We start from the raw sequence: 15,760 nt of genomic DNA on the forward strand, positions 1-15,760 counted from the left end.
GCCCGCGCGCTCCCTCACGCCTGGAGGGCTCCGGCGGCGGCGGGAGGGCGGGCGCTGGCGCCGTGCCTTGCCTTTGACCAAAAGTTTTGGAGGTGCCCGTGGGCGAGTTTCACGCGTGGACTGTTGGGGGCTAGCGGGGTGGGGGGTGCTGGGGTGCTGCGCTGCTGCTCCAGCGCCGCGCTGCGACCGCGGGTCCGGGGTGGGGCGGGGGGAAGGGGCGTCGCCATCTGCTGTTAATTCCCCGGTCATTGGATTAGTAACCCGCGGTGATGAGATCAGCGGGATCGGCTTTCGCTCGGGGGCCCGGCGCTCGCCGCGCTCCCCAGCTGCGCCGGCTCTCGCATGAGGCGGCTGCGGGCGGCCCAGGGGGAGGCAGCGCACACAAAGCCCGGTAGCCGCCACAGGCTGCCTCCCGCCTCGCCGCCGCCCCCGGCACCGGGCGGGGCTCCCGGGCGGCCCGGCCCGGCCCAGCCCAGTCGAGCAGAGCAGAACAGAGCGGGGCTGAGCCGCCCCGAGCCCCGGAGCCGTCCGCAGCCCCTCCGGGCCGGGCCGCGGGTTCCCCGACTCTCTCCGGGGCAGCGGCTCGCTCTGGCGTGGAGGCAGCGTCTGAAAGCGGGCGGCGGAGATCGGCGTCCCATCGGTGTCTTCCCGGGTAGAGAGAGCGCTGTGTGAAGGGGACACTCCTGCAAGTCACAGCGGCTGGGTTCGAGTTTGTTTACTTGTGACTCCGTCTCGCCCCCCGCATTCTCCTCCTGGTGGCGTCGCGGATCGATAGAGGTGCTTCGATGGGTTTTGATGGTAAGTTGGCGATGGGAGGGTTCTCCTGTTCCTGGGAATTCTGTGTTTTGTTGCGGTGTGTGGAGATTAGCGTTTTTTGTTAAAGCAGTGCTGTTTTCCGAGCTGGTGTTCAAGTAAACACCCTTCTTAAATATTTTCTGTTGTCTAACACAATGTTTTATATTACAGTAGAAATTCTGAGCTAAAGAAAAGAACTATTTGTAGATGTTAGCTAAGATTTTTTGGTTCTTATAAACCGGGGGGTTTTTTTGACTTTGCATTGGTGAAAGCAAAGCTTCTTGCTTAGCGATGGCCATAAGCTAGTATTTTACAGTTTTTTTTCAGGCACTAAAAGCCAGACCTTAGTTCAACTGTTCAAGCAGATGTGAAGTGCTAAACTATCTTCTCAGAAAGGGTAAGAGGCAAGCTGAAGCTTTGTCAAGCCCGAGTTTGTTTGCAAGTCTTGGGTTTCAACAAAGAAAGGTATTGACTGAATTTGCCCTCACGTCACTTGTGAGAACTCCCAGCCGTGTAGTGGGGTTTGCTGCTTTTCATAGAAGCTGGTCCTGCAGCAGGACCGAGGGCTGGGCAGCCCCACACTGCTCCCGCACTCACTCCTGTCCATCCCTGAGGAGAGGGCTTCGCGGAGAGGGCAGCCAGGGGAGTTCGTGTCGCAGCATCCGTGCTTGGAAGCAAATGGGTTTTATTTCTTTGTATTTAGGGCTTGGAGCGTGGGCTCCTAAGGGGGGTGGGGGGGAGTCCTCTACAGAGTGGTGGCCAGCTGCTACTTCAGTTGCTGGTTTGGTGTTGGCTGCAGCCCTTCGATGCTTAAGCCGTAACTGATATTTTATCAGTGCTCTGTTTGCTTTTGGTGACAGAAGCAATCCCTGATAAGGTATCTACATGTTGTGAATGAGGTTATCCTCCGGAGAAAAAAGAGCCCCAGAGAATTCCTCTTCATTTCTGTGGCTGAAACTGGCGTGGCTTGCACAGTGTATTGCAAAGGATGCTACATTTTTAATGTTGTTTCTGTAACTAAAGCAGCCGCTCAGGGACGTGAATATCAAATTGCCGTTAGATTACTTGGTGCTGCTGACAGAGTAATGCCAGATACAGTACATTCTCTTAACAACAAGAGGAAGTTTTATAACTGGCCTTGATAATGGAAGTCTACTTTTCTTGGTAGCTAATATGCCTCAGTGTCTTGTTGCTGACTCTGGATGTCCTTGGATGACCGTCTTGTGCCTCAGTGTCCCTGCCAGGACTAAAAGGTGGCCCGGCACTTCCCTGCGTCACAAGGATGATAAAACTTCACAGCTCCGTGCCTTGTGGGGCCCTCCTGTGGGTGTTGCTCTGGAAGTACATACTGGTGCTGTTAGCTTTGGATCCCTGTGCTCACACTGATACCACCCCACTGGTGTGCTTTCTGGACTTCCGTTTTTCTTTGCAAATGTCAATTCAGGGATCTTTGAAGCACCAGGCTTCCTGTTCGACAGGCTCTGGGACTTGGGAGTAATAAAGCAGTGCCACCTTTTTGCAAGGAGCTTTTCAAAGTTGTGAGATTTTTGTTGGGTTTTGTTTGTTTGTTTGTGTTGTTTGATAGAAACGCAAAACCCCCTAGTGGAGGTCTAATTGAATATCTTGCTTCTTGAAAGAACCAGAACTTCTGATTTTTGGTTTGAGCAAATTACAGTAATTTCTGACTCACGTTTATGCAGCATAGGAATTTCTGAATGATGAGCCATCTCCTGTGACCCCACAAGCAGCAGCTCATTGACTTGTCAGGCTTCATTGTTGTTGTGTAAACTTCTGTAATGGATTTTCCATGTACCAAGAATAATTGAGCAAGCTATTTTTGCCTCATTTTCCTTTGTAGTGACTGCCCCTCTACTGTGTATGGGTCACTGTCGTCTTTTTGTGGGGAAGGAAAATAATTTTCACAGTGGATGTCGGTGCCATATCTCAGAACACCATGCAATGGTTATTTTGAGTTGCCTTTTTGGAAATTCAGGCACCTGGAGACTTTTCCTTTGAGGAGCTGTTTTTCTTATACACTTGAGGCATAGTGACAGCAATTGAGGAGTAAAGCAGAGCATGTTTTCCTAAGGTGTTAGTTGTTAAAAAGATTTCTTTAATGTGATTAGCAACATCATGTTAGAATCCCAGCTGTCCTATCCCTGTAGTTCTTTTTGGTCAGGAAGAGGAAGTTGGGGAAGGGATGCCTGTATAAAACTCAAGTTCTGCAAGTCATAATGTTTTGGCTGTCTTCTCTCTCTAGCTTGTGTGACTGCTCACTACTGCTACACTGACTTCCTTTGCTCTATTCTCCTTGTTCTGGGCAACATCACTTCAGTGCAGATTTGAGGTTTTCAGAGCGCTCCCACACATGGTAAATCCCAGCTTGAAAAATGGTAACACCGAACGACCTTGATACTCACTTCCATTTCCTCCCTTGGTTAGTGAGGATAAATGCACTCTTCTCCTTAATAGAATATCTGTGTAAAGGAAATGTAGCTGTATTTTCATTTTAGCAGGCTTCCGCGAGCAGAGGTTTGACGTAAATGTTTCTGGACTTCATAAATTGTGTCTTAAATTGTGTCTTGCCAAGGCAAGGCTGCTGGTGGGGCAGAGCAGAGGCAGGGGTGCCTGCCTTCCTGATGCCTTCCAGGAGCAATCTTGGGCTTGTGGCTCGAGCTGTGTAGGGCTCCATGCTGGCAAAACTCTGTTTAGATGGACACAGCTAATTTAGTCTTGCTAAGCTTGGAGACCAATGGGGATGTAGGCCGCACATATTGCCCTGGGGTCTTAAAGTATTTAAGCCATTTTCTTTGAAGAGGGCAATGCTTAAGGCTGCCCATTGAACAGGTAACTGATTTTTTTCAAGTCAGAACTCAATGTGAGGTTGCTATGTGTAGCTAAATATTTGCTAATAATTCTGGAAGTTATTTGTGTTGGACTTAACTATTGAAAACAAACATATGCTGTGGATTGAAACTTGCCAGACCAGATAGCTACCTCACCCACATGTATCTTTGGTGGGATTGTGTACATGCTAGTCAATTTGTGTCACTCCCTGCAGCACATGCATCCTTCAGGAATGTCTTGAGCCTTTGCAAGTTAAGGCGATCAGAAACTGATAGCTGATGTGCAGTTGTGCCATAGGGTAAGATGTCCATGTCCCATGTGCTTCCTGGAATAGCAGTTTATGGCTTCAGACTTCTTTAACTATACCCAACCAATGCTCAGATTGTTTGTGGGGGTTGGTTGTTTGGTCAGGGAATTTTGCTCATTTCCTTTTTTGCTTTGCAAAGCTGTGTTTGGGTCACTAATGTGCTTGGTAGATCAAATCCTGTGGCATGGCTAGGGGATACCACTCCAGATGGGACAATCAACTGCTGTCCTTTGCTTTGAGGAAGTTATTTTGTTCACGCTACTGTTGCTTGAAGACAGCTGCGTAGTTGCCCTGTGCTCTCTGCAGGGTTGCAGGATTTGGAATGGTGAGTGTTATCTGACTCCTGCTTGAAGATGATGTCGGCATGATGTCAGGAAATGCCTTTGCCTCTCCTCAGCTGCTTGGTCTGCTTTACAGTTCACAGTCCTTCAGGCTGTATAATGGTAAAATTAAGGTTTACTATTTTGTGTATGTGTGTGGAAAGATGACAGAAAAATGGATGGCATCCATGATTTAGCAAGGAAAAATCCCTACCCTGAAGACATGTAATTTTAAAGCAAAGCTTGAAGAAAACAGTGCACCCAAGTAGCCTTGGTGGCAGCATGGAAAAATTCATCAAAGAGGGAAGCAAGAAAAACGTGGCTTTATATTGTGAGAACAGTGCTGTATAACAGAGCAGTGCTTGTGGGGTGCCATGGCTTTGAGCTAAGAACTGCACTTACAATTTGACTGGAAATATTTGATTAAACCCTGATGGCTATATATTGGCTACCTCTCTCTACTGAACACTGGGCTTATCCATCAGGAGTGTTGGGTAAAGCTGACTTCCTTCCTACTTTTGGTTCCTTTTGAACCAAAAATGGAGTAGTGGCAAGTACTATCTTATTTAGATATCTGTATGTGCATATATATTTATGTTTGGGGTCTGTGTGTGTGTTCTTCTAAAGGAACATTGTCTTAGCCTCTGACACCAATGCAGTGCAGCTTCGAATATGTGCAGTGGCCGAAGTAGAGAAATTTAACAAAATTTGCTGTGTTTTGTCCATAGCAGAAAATCCAAAACAAAACAAAAACAACAAAACCAGCAGAAAATCCAAAACAAAACAAAAACAACAAAACCCAAACAGATGAGGGAGTTTATATCTGGTTTACTCCCTTTGTAACAAGTGAAGTACTTCTAAACACATCTATGGCCTAAATCTGTTTGTACTGAAGTCACTTGAACTTAAACCAATGCTGAACAATATTCTGTTTTAATTTTTTGCTTCACTCTGCTCATTCTGTGAATCTTTGGGTTGAACATCCCTGACTAATCCTGCTCATGAGTGGTGTCAGATGACAGGTTTTATTGTGTTGCACTGCAGAGCACGGGTGACTTAGCAACTTTATCTCGGAGGATTTGTCAGAGGCTGAAGTGACAGGTTTGCTTTGGTGTGCAGCACAAAGCCCGGCAATGTATGAAATCCATCTTTGAGCTGATTGCAGACTAATTCATTCAGAGCTGTACAGCAGGCTGGTTAGTTGAGTTTGCTTTCTTGATTTAAATATGTGCATTTCCAAAAGCTTGTTCTAATACTGCCTTTCTCATCTTACCCCATTGCTAAAATCTGGCATGCACTTGTCTTCTGATAGACTGGGTCATCCCTTCCTATGCTAACAGTTCCCAAAGAAGATTTCTTAAAGGGCTTTTGGAAGAGAGAAAAAAGATTGCCAGTGTTCATGCTGTCTTGTCAGGAGGAGGATTTCCTTTCTGCAGAAACAGGTCAGTGCCCTGGAGTCAGACCAATGTCTGCACTGCCTTACTGCAGGTGGGCTGGGTAGCTTTGAGCCACCTTGTCCAGAAGGTGCTGTTAAAAGGACTGGTGACTTGCACTTTGCTACTGTAGTTCTTGAAGTAGTTTTTCTGCTTGGTACCTGAAAACAGCAAAGCTCTGTGTGAGGAGCAAAGGAGAGGCTGATACCTACAGACCATCCGAGCTCCTCCTACACCAAAAGGCAGCAGCTACCTCATGTGACTTCCAGTTTTTCTTGTTATTAGACTACAATATTCAATAGTCTGAGCAATGTGGTTTCCATTTCTTTTTAAATTCAGTAGCCTTTGTTAAAAGTGGTGTTTCCTGAATATTTTAAAAGTGGCTTATTTAGAATTGCTCTTTCAAGAGGGTGTTAATCACGTGAGGGGACTCGCCTGGCTTTGGGCAAGGCAAAGGGTGGGATTTTTCACAACTGCCCAAAGGTTTAAGTACTCAGTTGTCCTTTAATTTTTACTGTTTCTCCTCTATCTCTTCTTCAATTAATGCAGAAATAAATTGTCTCCAGTGTAGGGCTACGTTTTCCATTTGTTATTGGATGTCATAATTTTAAAAGAAAACCTTGTTGCACAAAGTATTTACTTTGTCATGTGCCACACATCAGTGGCCCATTCCATACGGAGAGGGTGCTGTCCACAGAAATCCTGAAGAGGATGGTCAAGCCGTATGAGTTTGGTTTTTGTTTTGTTTAAAAAGACATTCTGAAAAACAGTTTTACTAGCGGAGGTTCAGAAATGGCTCGGAAGAAAGTTAATTGTTTCTATTTTTGAACAACCTATTCCCTAAAATCTTGAGTTTATTTCATAATTAAACTTCAGATAGAAGCCACACAATGCACAGTTTGTCAGTGGTTACTGTATTACTTCACAGCTGAGAAAATGCTGTGGCAATCAAACCTCTGTGTAGTCAAGGAAATAGTCGGGTTAAGTGTTAGATAAAGGGAAATTTCAATACAGAATTGTAATGATTTTATAACCTACTAGCTAAATTATAAAAGATTCCTTGTTCTGAGAATTACTTTAAGGGTAGCTTGGACCATGGAACTTTAAGGGTAGCTATGGAACAATCTAGCAGCCAATACTGATACTTTGGAAATTTTGTTTTCCAAGCTAAATAATTTAGGGTCCAATTCCAGAATAAGCTCTGCTGTGTTCCTCACCAGAGGCTGTCATGTGCTTTTTGCAGCAGAATCATTGTAGCATTTTGAACTGAATTTAAAAATAAAATTCAAATATTAAATAATTTGTATGACTGTTCTTTGCTCAGTGATGTTATTACATATAATTTTGTAGTGTGTCCTGCATTTGATTTCATTTATGTGAATTGCTGCCTCAAGTTAAGAATGATCCCAAAATTCATTGCAGCTAATCTGGGAATTTAAAAGCTAAAATTGAAATCTGGTCTTTATGTCATTGTTCATGATGTATTATTTGCTTCTCTGGACTGGAACACCAAGTTGAGGTTAAAAAAAGCCTATTAAAATTTAAGTACTCAATTTGTTTGGTTATCTTCAAAGCTTATCCTTATGTAACCTGTATAGAGATTGACTTGAAGATATTTTTTCAGATTTGTGTGACATGTTTGCAAGGGGAATCGACCATCTGTTCCCTGTGGTTTATCACTTGTCTACCTGGACTTCAGTTGAGGACCCCGGTGTGTGATGCCAGCATGTACTGAACTTTGTAATTATTTTGGGGCCTCAAGCCCAGTTCACTTGAGCAGGGTCATTATTTTATCCTTTGCATAGGAAAGCAACATCAGTGTGCCCTTGGGCAGGTGCTGGGCAGACTGATAAATTCTGAGCTTTGATGATTTCATCCCATGCTTTAGCAAAGTCCCAGTTTGTGGAGCAGAGCAGCTAGGTGGTAATTTTGGTGGTGTGACCTCCCAAGGAGGATCAGGTGCATTATGTCATCTTGCTTTCCTGAGGTATGATGCAGCACAAAGAAGCAAATGTAACATTTTCCACGCTTTTGTTGCACATATTGTCAACCATGTCAGACAGGACAAGTTGTTTGAAGTAAAGAGGATGGCACATGAAAGTGTAATAAAAGACAGCAAACATTGCTACCTGACCTCATTTTGGCTGTGTTGCTGCCTGTTAGCATCACACCTGCTTTGTGCCAGCTGTTGACTGTGTCCCTGCATTTTGATATTGTCACTTTCTGCTGTTAACATCTGGGTAATACCTGCTGTGGTAGTCTCACTTCTAACTCAGTAGAGTGGTCATTCACTAAGTATTTATACAGCCCTTGGTTTTCATGTTGCAAGATGAGGGTGTGTTTTCTATCATCTGCGGTATTCAAAGGCAAATAATGCGTTCAGGTTGCTGATTGTTCAAAGTGATTAAAGGATAAAATAAAGAAATTCCTTTGTTCTTTGGAAATGAGGACATAACTGTTTCCAGTAGTCTAGAAAATCTTAAGCTCGTTCATTGATGGCTTGTTTAGACTAAGATACTGTGTTGTAAATGCAGTGATCATCTACCAAAGATGTGAGAATGTGCTCAGGAAGGATTTGTTGCAACTCGTATCCTATCTTATCCTTTGAGGTTTAAATATAACAAAATCTATTCAACAAGCATGAGCATGAGACCCGGAATATGTACTGGTTGTTCTTAAGTTTCTTAACGTTCTTATTAATGGTATGTGAAGCATAATGTGTGGGTGGAGGGGAGGGAGGCTCGCCTGAACAATCACTCTCCTGGGAGCCCTGTACTGGAGCATGGATGTAGTGGGAGGAGGGAAGGAAAGCACAAGTTCTTGGAGGTGCACCTAGATTAAAGGCGACTGATTTGTTCAAAGGACAAAGCTTAAGTATTCGTCAGGATTTAAAAAAGAAATGGGAAGTGAAAATAGGCAGGGTGCACAAATTAAACTGTCAGAGTTGCTGCAGGGTACTTCTCTGATGCTCAGTGTCTTGTGGGGAATCAGCAAGGATGTATTGACACACCTTGCCTTGCCTCAGTCAGCTTCAGTGGCATGGCAGGAAGCACATGAGGCTGCTGCCTAGGATGCATGTACAGGGATACATCAGTCTTTCAGATTATTACTCTTCCTTCATCCCCCCCCACTCTTTTTTTTTTTTTTTTTTTTTTTTTTATAATTGGCTTGTGTTTTCTACTCTCAGACCTTGTAACAAGAATCAGTCATTTATTGTTACTCTTGCACCTCTTTCTAGCAGTGCTGGATGTCTGTATGTGCCAGGCCATCTCAGTTTGACTGCGGGAAGAAGACACCAAAGGGAAATGCAAGCTGAAGTGTATCAACACCCTAGAGACAGGGGTCTGACTGATGAGCTGGGTTTTACTGCTGAACTCATCCACATCCTGCTAATAGAGGATGTTAAAGCAGGAAATCTTGAATACAGAAGCCAACCCTCTCCCTTTACTCCCCCTTTTTAAAAATATATTACATTTTTCCTGTGGTAAAATAGTTTGAAAACTTTTCTAGCTAAGCCTGAGGTTAAGCAGAAATGTGACTTAGTAGTAAACACTGCCTGGTGTGCATTTATCAAGGAGATGTGTGAGGACACTGTTTCTCTTTACCTGTAGCTAGAGGTTGCTGGGGCAGATAGATGAATTGTTGGTGTAACATAATACCAGTGTCTGGGGGCCTGACATCCCGTTTGCTTCTGCAAATGGGTGAAGATAGTGACTTAATGCAGAAGTGTTTTCCTTTTCATTTTGGGTATTGTAAAGAGTGGGAAAACCACTGCCTAAATCTGGTATCTAAATTTAGGTGTCTGAATTAGCACTTCAGGAAACATAGTAGTGAGTGTAGCAAGCAGCTCAGTTCCTCTGGAGTGCAGGGAGCTCAGGCACTTAACTCATTCAGGCATCCAAACTGTGCAGAGCAGGCATCTCTTGAAACCTGTTGTGACAACTGTGTGTGGAGTGCTTTCTCTGGATGTCCTTACACCCAGGCATACCTGGCATTTGAATACAGACATCATCAGAGAGTTCGCACAGAAGTGGTCATCACGATGGGTTTTCTGCTTGTACTTTTGTGTTATAAATATTTTGTATACAGTGGTTTCTGCTTCCCCAGATGTTCTGTGTTTGGTTTCCTAAGTGGTAAGAAATGTGGTATGCTGAAATCACAGCTCAGCCTGATAGTCTCTTGTATAAATATAATTGTAAGGGAAAATTCAAGCAGTTACTGTATTGCAGCAAAGATGTGTGGGTTGATGGTTTTGGTAGAATTCAGTTCTTGCATTTAGGTCTCATGGTGCAAGAAGAAATGTTTATTACATCTAATAATTAGCTTTTGAAATAAAGGGATTATCTTTCATTTTAATCACTCTGCCTTAAGAGCAGGGAAGAAAAATCATCATTTGGTAAGTGTCCCAGCTCTGTTTTCAGTGTTTCCTGGAATGACATTTTAATTGAATTTTATATTTATGGGACTGATACTTAAAACTTGTTATTCTCATGAGTCCTTATCTGTTCCTCCACTGTATAGTAATCAGCTGTATTTTTAAGAGTGTAAGCATCTGTCCTGCTCATTTTGCCAAAGAAAAATTCAGTAAATGATTTTTTTGTGAGGAGAATTATCACTTCTATTGGTCATTTTTAATGTGCATCTCTAATATTCAGCTACACTTCTCTTGTTAACACAAACCATTATATAGCTGGTTTATATCCAGTACGTGAATAGCTTGTGAATAAATAACAAAAGTAGGTTTAAATTTCATGCCTATAGCAAAAATAATGGATGATAATCAGTATAATGGCTGATGATAGATTGTACCCTGCCAGCAGGGGAACTTGTGCCCAGAAAAAGTAACACAAGATCAGGAATGGCTGGAGACTGGTTGGTGAATGTGTTCTCCAGATGCTTTCTTAATTCCTTCAATTAACTTGATTAAGCAGCTTAGCTTAAATACGCAGAATTTGTGACTTGGAAGTTCTCCCATGTAGTATTTTCCCATTGCCTTAGGAATTAATTCCTTTAATATTTCATCTGTGTGGAGCAGGCAGCCTTGATTGCTCCTGTGTCTTGCTTGCATAGATGTGAGATGCTGTGTGCTTAGTATGAGAGGCACACTCGGGGTGGTTTTTTCCCTCTGTGCTATTTGATTTAGGCAGAAGTAATAAATTAGTGATTTCTGTACAGTGCAATTGAATGGAGACTAAGTACCTTATTTTTTATTGGTATTGAAATTTACCCCCTGCTTAGTTAAGTCAGAATCCTTTCAGCAGAGGAAAACATGCCCTTTTTTTCCCTTCGCCTTTTCCTTCACTTCAGAGCTGCGTTTCATAGAGCCAGTTTAGCCCTGCGTGCCATCCTCAGCTGCTATAGCTATGGCAGAGCCTGGCCAAAGCAGTGACTGAGAAGATTTTATACATTGGATTTCTTCCTGAAGAATGCTGTGTGTTGTGCTCCAGTTACAGCATTTAAAGGTGTGTTTTCTCACTCCTTTTGGGTGTCCATGTTGGCTGCAGCTGTGGCATAGTTCACCAATTTAATTTTTTTTTCTTTTCTACACTCCTAGGTCAAATGGGTGCTCTTGTATTCCACCTTTTTAAGGCAATGGTTCCCAAGCAAGAGAATTGCTCTTGGAGAACACTTTGGAATATAATTCAACTTCATAGCTGTACCTCCAGTGTACTTACTGGGTGACCTCGTACATCCTGTTTCCTACCCAGAAGTTTTGTCTTCATAGTGTTTGTAGGGAATGGGAATAGGGGTGTTAGATAGGGATGTGAGATGATAGCAGAGGATTTCTGTCAATTTCTCCTTGAGCTTTCCTCAAGGTTGTTTTTTCCCTTTCTAGGAAGAATGGTTATTTTATAGTGTCCTCTATTTTTCAGAGGACAGAAAGGGGCCTGAGATGACACCCGATAGTACCAGAGAACTCACCCATTAGTAACTACTGCAGAGCAAACCTAGACTGACTTCTTGGTATTCTGGTAGCCTGAAGTTCTGTGTGGCTCATCTTCTGTGTTCTCAGTTGCTGACCCAACAAAATCTTGATTTCCAAATTACATGTCTCCCCACTGGCTTCTGACTTGCCCTCCCAGTTCCCAGTGTGGTACATGGCCACATGTTATTTTGAGGTTTTCTGAATAAATACATCTTTTTCAGTATTAGAAGTAGCAGTTTCTCATGTAGATTGTCTTCAGATCCATGCAGCAGCTTTGGAAATGGGGATCTGTGTTTATAATTGTGTTGGTTTGGGGTTTTTTTCTGGCAAGAATTTCAAAGAAGACCCTTACACAACTTAAACAACCTCTTCTCCTCCCCTTGATTATGCTGTGCTAATCAAAGTCATTACATAAACCTTTTGATAATAACTGGTGAGTGTGTAGCTTGGGGCTGAGCCAAGGATCTGCTATCTAACAAAGGGTGGTGGCTGAGTATGCTTCTGTAATTCCTCTCTTTCCAGCAGAGCCAGGTTGGCTGGACTTGTCTGAAGGACCTTTACTGTGGACACAGAAGTGAATGGAAGCTGTGCTGATGAAACCTCTGGAGTATGATCAGGACAATTCACAGGGAAAACAGTTCTGAAGGTGGAGGGGACTCAAAGCCTCAATTCTTAAGAGAAAACCTGACAGGGAATGGAAATGAAGTCTTACCTTTTGTTATGAAGTGAAATGAGTTTGGTGTAGAATCTTGGGTCTTGATAGTCATCAAGAAGCCAGTTAGCTTTTACAAACTTGTCTTGCCTAATTGAAATTATTTTGTGCATGTTTCAGCTTTTTGTGAATAGTGGAGTTTTACTGTGAGAGCAGATTAACATCTATCAGGAAGGCTGTACGATTAAGCAAGCCACATGTGGCTTCCAGGTATTAAACCAGCTGATGATGGGATGTGTAGGGAAAGGGTTAGGGGTGGAAAGGAGAGGGAGACAGGAAAGACTGGGATTGTAACAGAAGGCCCTTTGCTGTAAATCTGTGATGCAGATGAAATGCAGGGGAATTGAAAATACCTGTTTTTCATTCCTTCCCTCACAGTGGGAGGAGATTGCTGTTCATGAGAGAGATACTTCAGGTAGTTGGAAACATTCATAAACTTGTGGATTTTAGAGCTCATTTAACTTCCATACTGCATAAATATTATTGTATTTAAACTTGGGTCAGTTTTTGATCTGTCTTTACTGTAAACTGTAACAGAGTTAGTGATTCCGATTATGATTAGTAATTTCCATCCTTGCACAATGCTTCTGGGAACAGTAAATGTCAGTTTGTCTCCTGAAAGACTGTTTGAAACTTAGAGCCCTCAGATTTTTACTGTCTTTAGATAGGCTTTTTTCTTAACCTGTTGGCTGAAGACTTTGCCTTCTTCTGCTGAAGCAATTTGTAACATTTGTGCAGTTTCCAATGTGGTTACACACTCAACAGTAGGGTGGTTTGTATGTGACTTCCAAGTCTTTTGCAATAGTTAGCCATAGTTTCCTTGATAAATTAAAATTTGCATTTATGCTGATGTGAATACTTTGGTTAGGCATTATATGATTCTGGAAGAATGTTTGTGTTAACCAACTCAATTTTATCTTGCCTGTGCTGTTCTTGATGCTGTGTTGAACAGAACCAGGTCTAGCTCTGGCAAAGTTGAAAGAAGAATAATTTTCCCAGTATTTGTTTGTGGGCCACATTGAGTGTTGTATGATTTTATAGCTGAATGGGAAAGTTGTTTTGTTTTTGTTTTTTTCCTAGAGGTAGTCCCTTTTAAACATTTTAATATTTCTAAATGTTACTTTTATTCTTTATTATGCTGGAAATTCCATCAAGATGGTCCATATAGCTCAATACAGTCTAGGGTTTCTCTTCTTTTCCCAGAATTAAAACCTCAGAATTATGTTGTTGTTTACATTATACCTGTTGATGGAATTCAACTCTTATTTACTGATGTGCTTTCTCTTAGTGCATAGTGCTACTGATCCGTTTGGACTGAGCCTTTTTTGATCCAGAGCAAAGTCTGAGTTGTTGGATAATTGGTGTCTGGTACATTTGAGTGTGTCTTTAAGTTTTTTTGCAATAATATAAAATATGGGGGGTTGTGCAAAGGCGTATTGGAGCATTCTCAGTTTTATATAGCTTTCACAAGATTTCTGGAATGTGGTGCTAGTTATGTTATTTTGGTGACAGTACACCTAGAGATTGAATAATGCTATATTTTTATTCATATGGAAACTTGCGTCTTGGTACAGTTTTCTCCCAAATAAGAAGTCCTTTGTTGTTCTTGTTTCCCCTTTTCCTCCAATGCATTGAAGAATGAAATCTCATTAGTAATTTATTTTTACAGATGAAATGTCTCTTGAAAGAAAATTCTCTATAGAAGAGTGCTTAGCAGCAGAGACTTTAGTGTGAAGGTATTTTGGGTAATACAGATCTTGTGTTCGAGCTTACAGATCATAGTCTGTGTTGAGACTCCTGTAGGTAAGCATAAAGCTGGTTTATTTTTATCCATACCTCTATTAGGAAGTCCAGTGTGGTTTTTTAAAAGTACTTTCCTGTGTTCAAAAATACTTGGAATTGTTTGCACTTGTGACATTAAATCCTTCTAGTGTGTACAGTGTTAGGTCATTAGGAAAGCAGTGTAAATGCTACTCAGAGTAGCGAATTCTTTTGCTATGGCTTTCCTTAGTTGGAAGATTAAGATTACTCTGATTTTAATACTGGAAACAGACTGAGAGATTCTTCTCTGTAGCACACTAATTGAAAAAGCAGACTTTCTGCTGAGTCTGGCTCTAGAACAAAGGAAGATCCAGAAAGAAAATAAAATTCCATGTAGCCTTCATCCTCAGCCCATCTCACTGAGGCATCCCTGGTGTCTTCAGGAGTTGCTTTCTCTTGAGGTGGAGACATCACCAGCTGTAAATCTTTTAACTCCTTAAATCACTGTGGCCTTTCTCAGCCTCTCCAGCATTACTAAGTGCCCTATTTCCTAAATTAATAGCAAACACAAATGAAAATACTGCTCTGTAAAATGGGAAAGCTTTTATGTGAATAAGGAAAATCAATTCTGTTGCTTGCAGCTCAGGCAGTTAGTTTCTGTGATGTTACTTTCTCCATCATCCTCATTTGTCTGTGCAATTGTTCTCTAGTGACAGATGGGCTTCAGCAGAGGCATGTGTTTAAGACAGATGAAACTCATTGTTGCTTAAAAAAAAGTGTCAAGTGTTTTTTGGTTTTCTTTTTGGTTTTTTGAGAAAACTTCTATTTAACAGGGATTTGAATTGTCTTTTTGTTATCTCTCAAAAGCTGTGGCTTCATTTGTCACCTACCCTGGGAAACGCAAAGTCATCCCCATAATCTGTATTTGTGATGATACTTCCTTAAGATTATATAAAGTCTGTTTATTTGATATCTGTTCTTTGAAAGAAGTCACCTGAGAAGCCGCAGGTCTAATGAAGCGTTGCTTCCTGCATCTGTGTCCTGTGACTGACTTGAAGTCTTTAGGATACTTTGCCTGCAGTTACAGCTTTGAAATGAGCTCATTGTCTTCTGGGTTCCTTGGCAAGATACAGAATCACAGCCCTGCCTGTTCTTCAGTGGGGTCACTTCCACGATGTCTGTCATCTCCCCAGCTGCACCTCCTGTAGGAACAGAGTTATCTGTGAGCCTGCTGCTGTAGTGTCAGATTTGGCTGATGGTGGCTATTGACTGAAATAGTATGTGGGGGGGAAGGGTTAGGAGGGATGCAGATGGTGTGATTGTGTAAGCCTATTTTCCCATTAAACAAAAGAATACCCTTTTGTTCAGGATCGAACTTGTTCTCCTGCATTCATCTTCTACATGTTTGTGCTAGTACAATGGCTGGGTTCCCTCCAGCCCTGCCCTCCTCCTTCTCCCAATGCAATCCCAAGCAGAGGGAATGGGCCCTGCAAGAGTTTGTGGCTCCCCTACAAGAGCTCACCCATGGTTTGTCTGAGGCAGCCTTTTGGGGTGTCATCTCCTGCTCAGTCTGTTCAGCTTCCTCCTGGGGGTAGAATATCTTCAAGTCTTGTCTGTTGTGTTTGGCCAGAGACACAATCTGGTTTTGGCACTGGAGTT

General features: G+C 42.5%; 1 protein-coding gene across 1 annotated transcript in view; it reads left to right on the top strand.

The window, feature by feature from the left end:
- Window positions 1-522: 522 nt before the first annotated feature.
- Window positions 523-15,760, top strand: part of SPSB4 (splA/ryanodine receptor domain and SOCS box containing 4) — a 79,928-nt gene continuing 64,690 nt past the window's right edge. The window contains exon 1 of the mRNA XM_008492519.2: window positions 523-798. The gene's annotated coding sequence lies outside the window, so the exon portion shown is untranslated. The remainder of the gene's footprint in view (window positions 799-15,760) is intronic.

This window comes from Calypte anna, chromosome 9, assembly GCF_003957555.1.
Source record: "Calypte anna isolate BGI_N300 chromosome 9, bCalAnn1_v1.p, whole genome shotgun sequence".
NCBI lineage: Eukaryota > Metazoa > Chordata > Aves > Apodiformes > Trochilidae > Calypte > Calypte anna.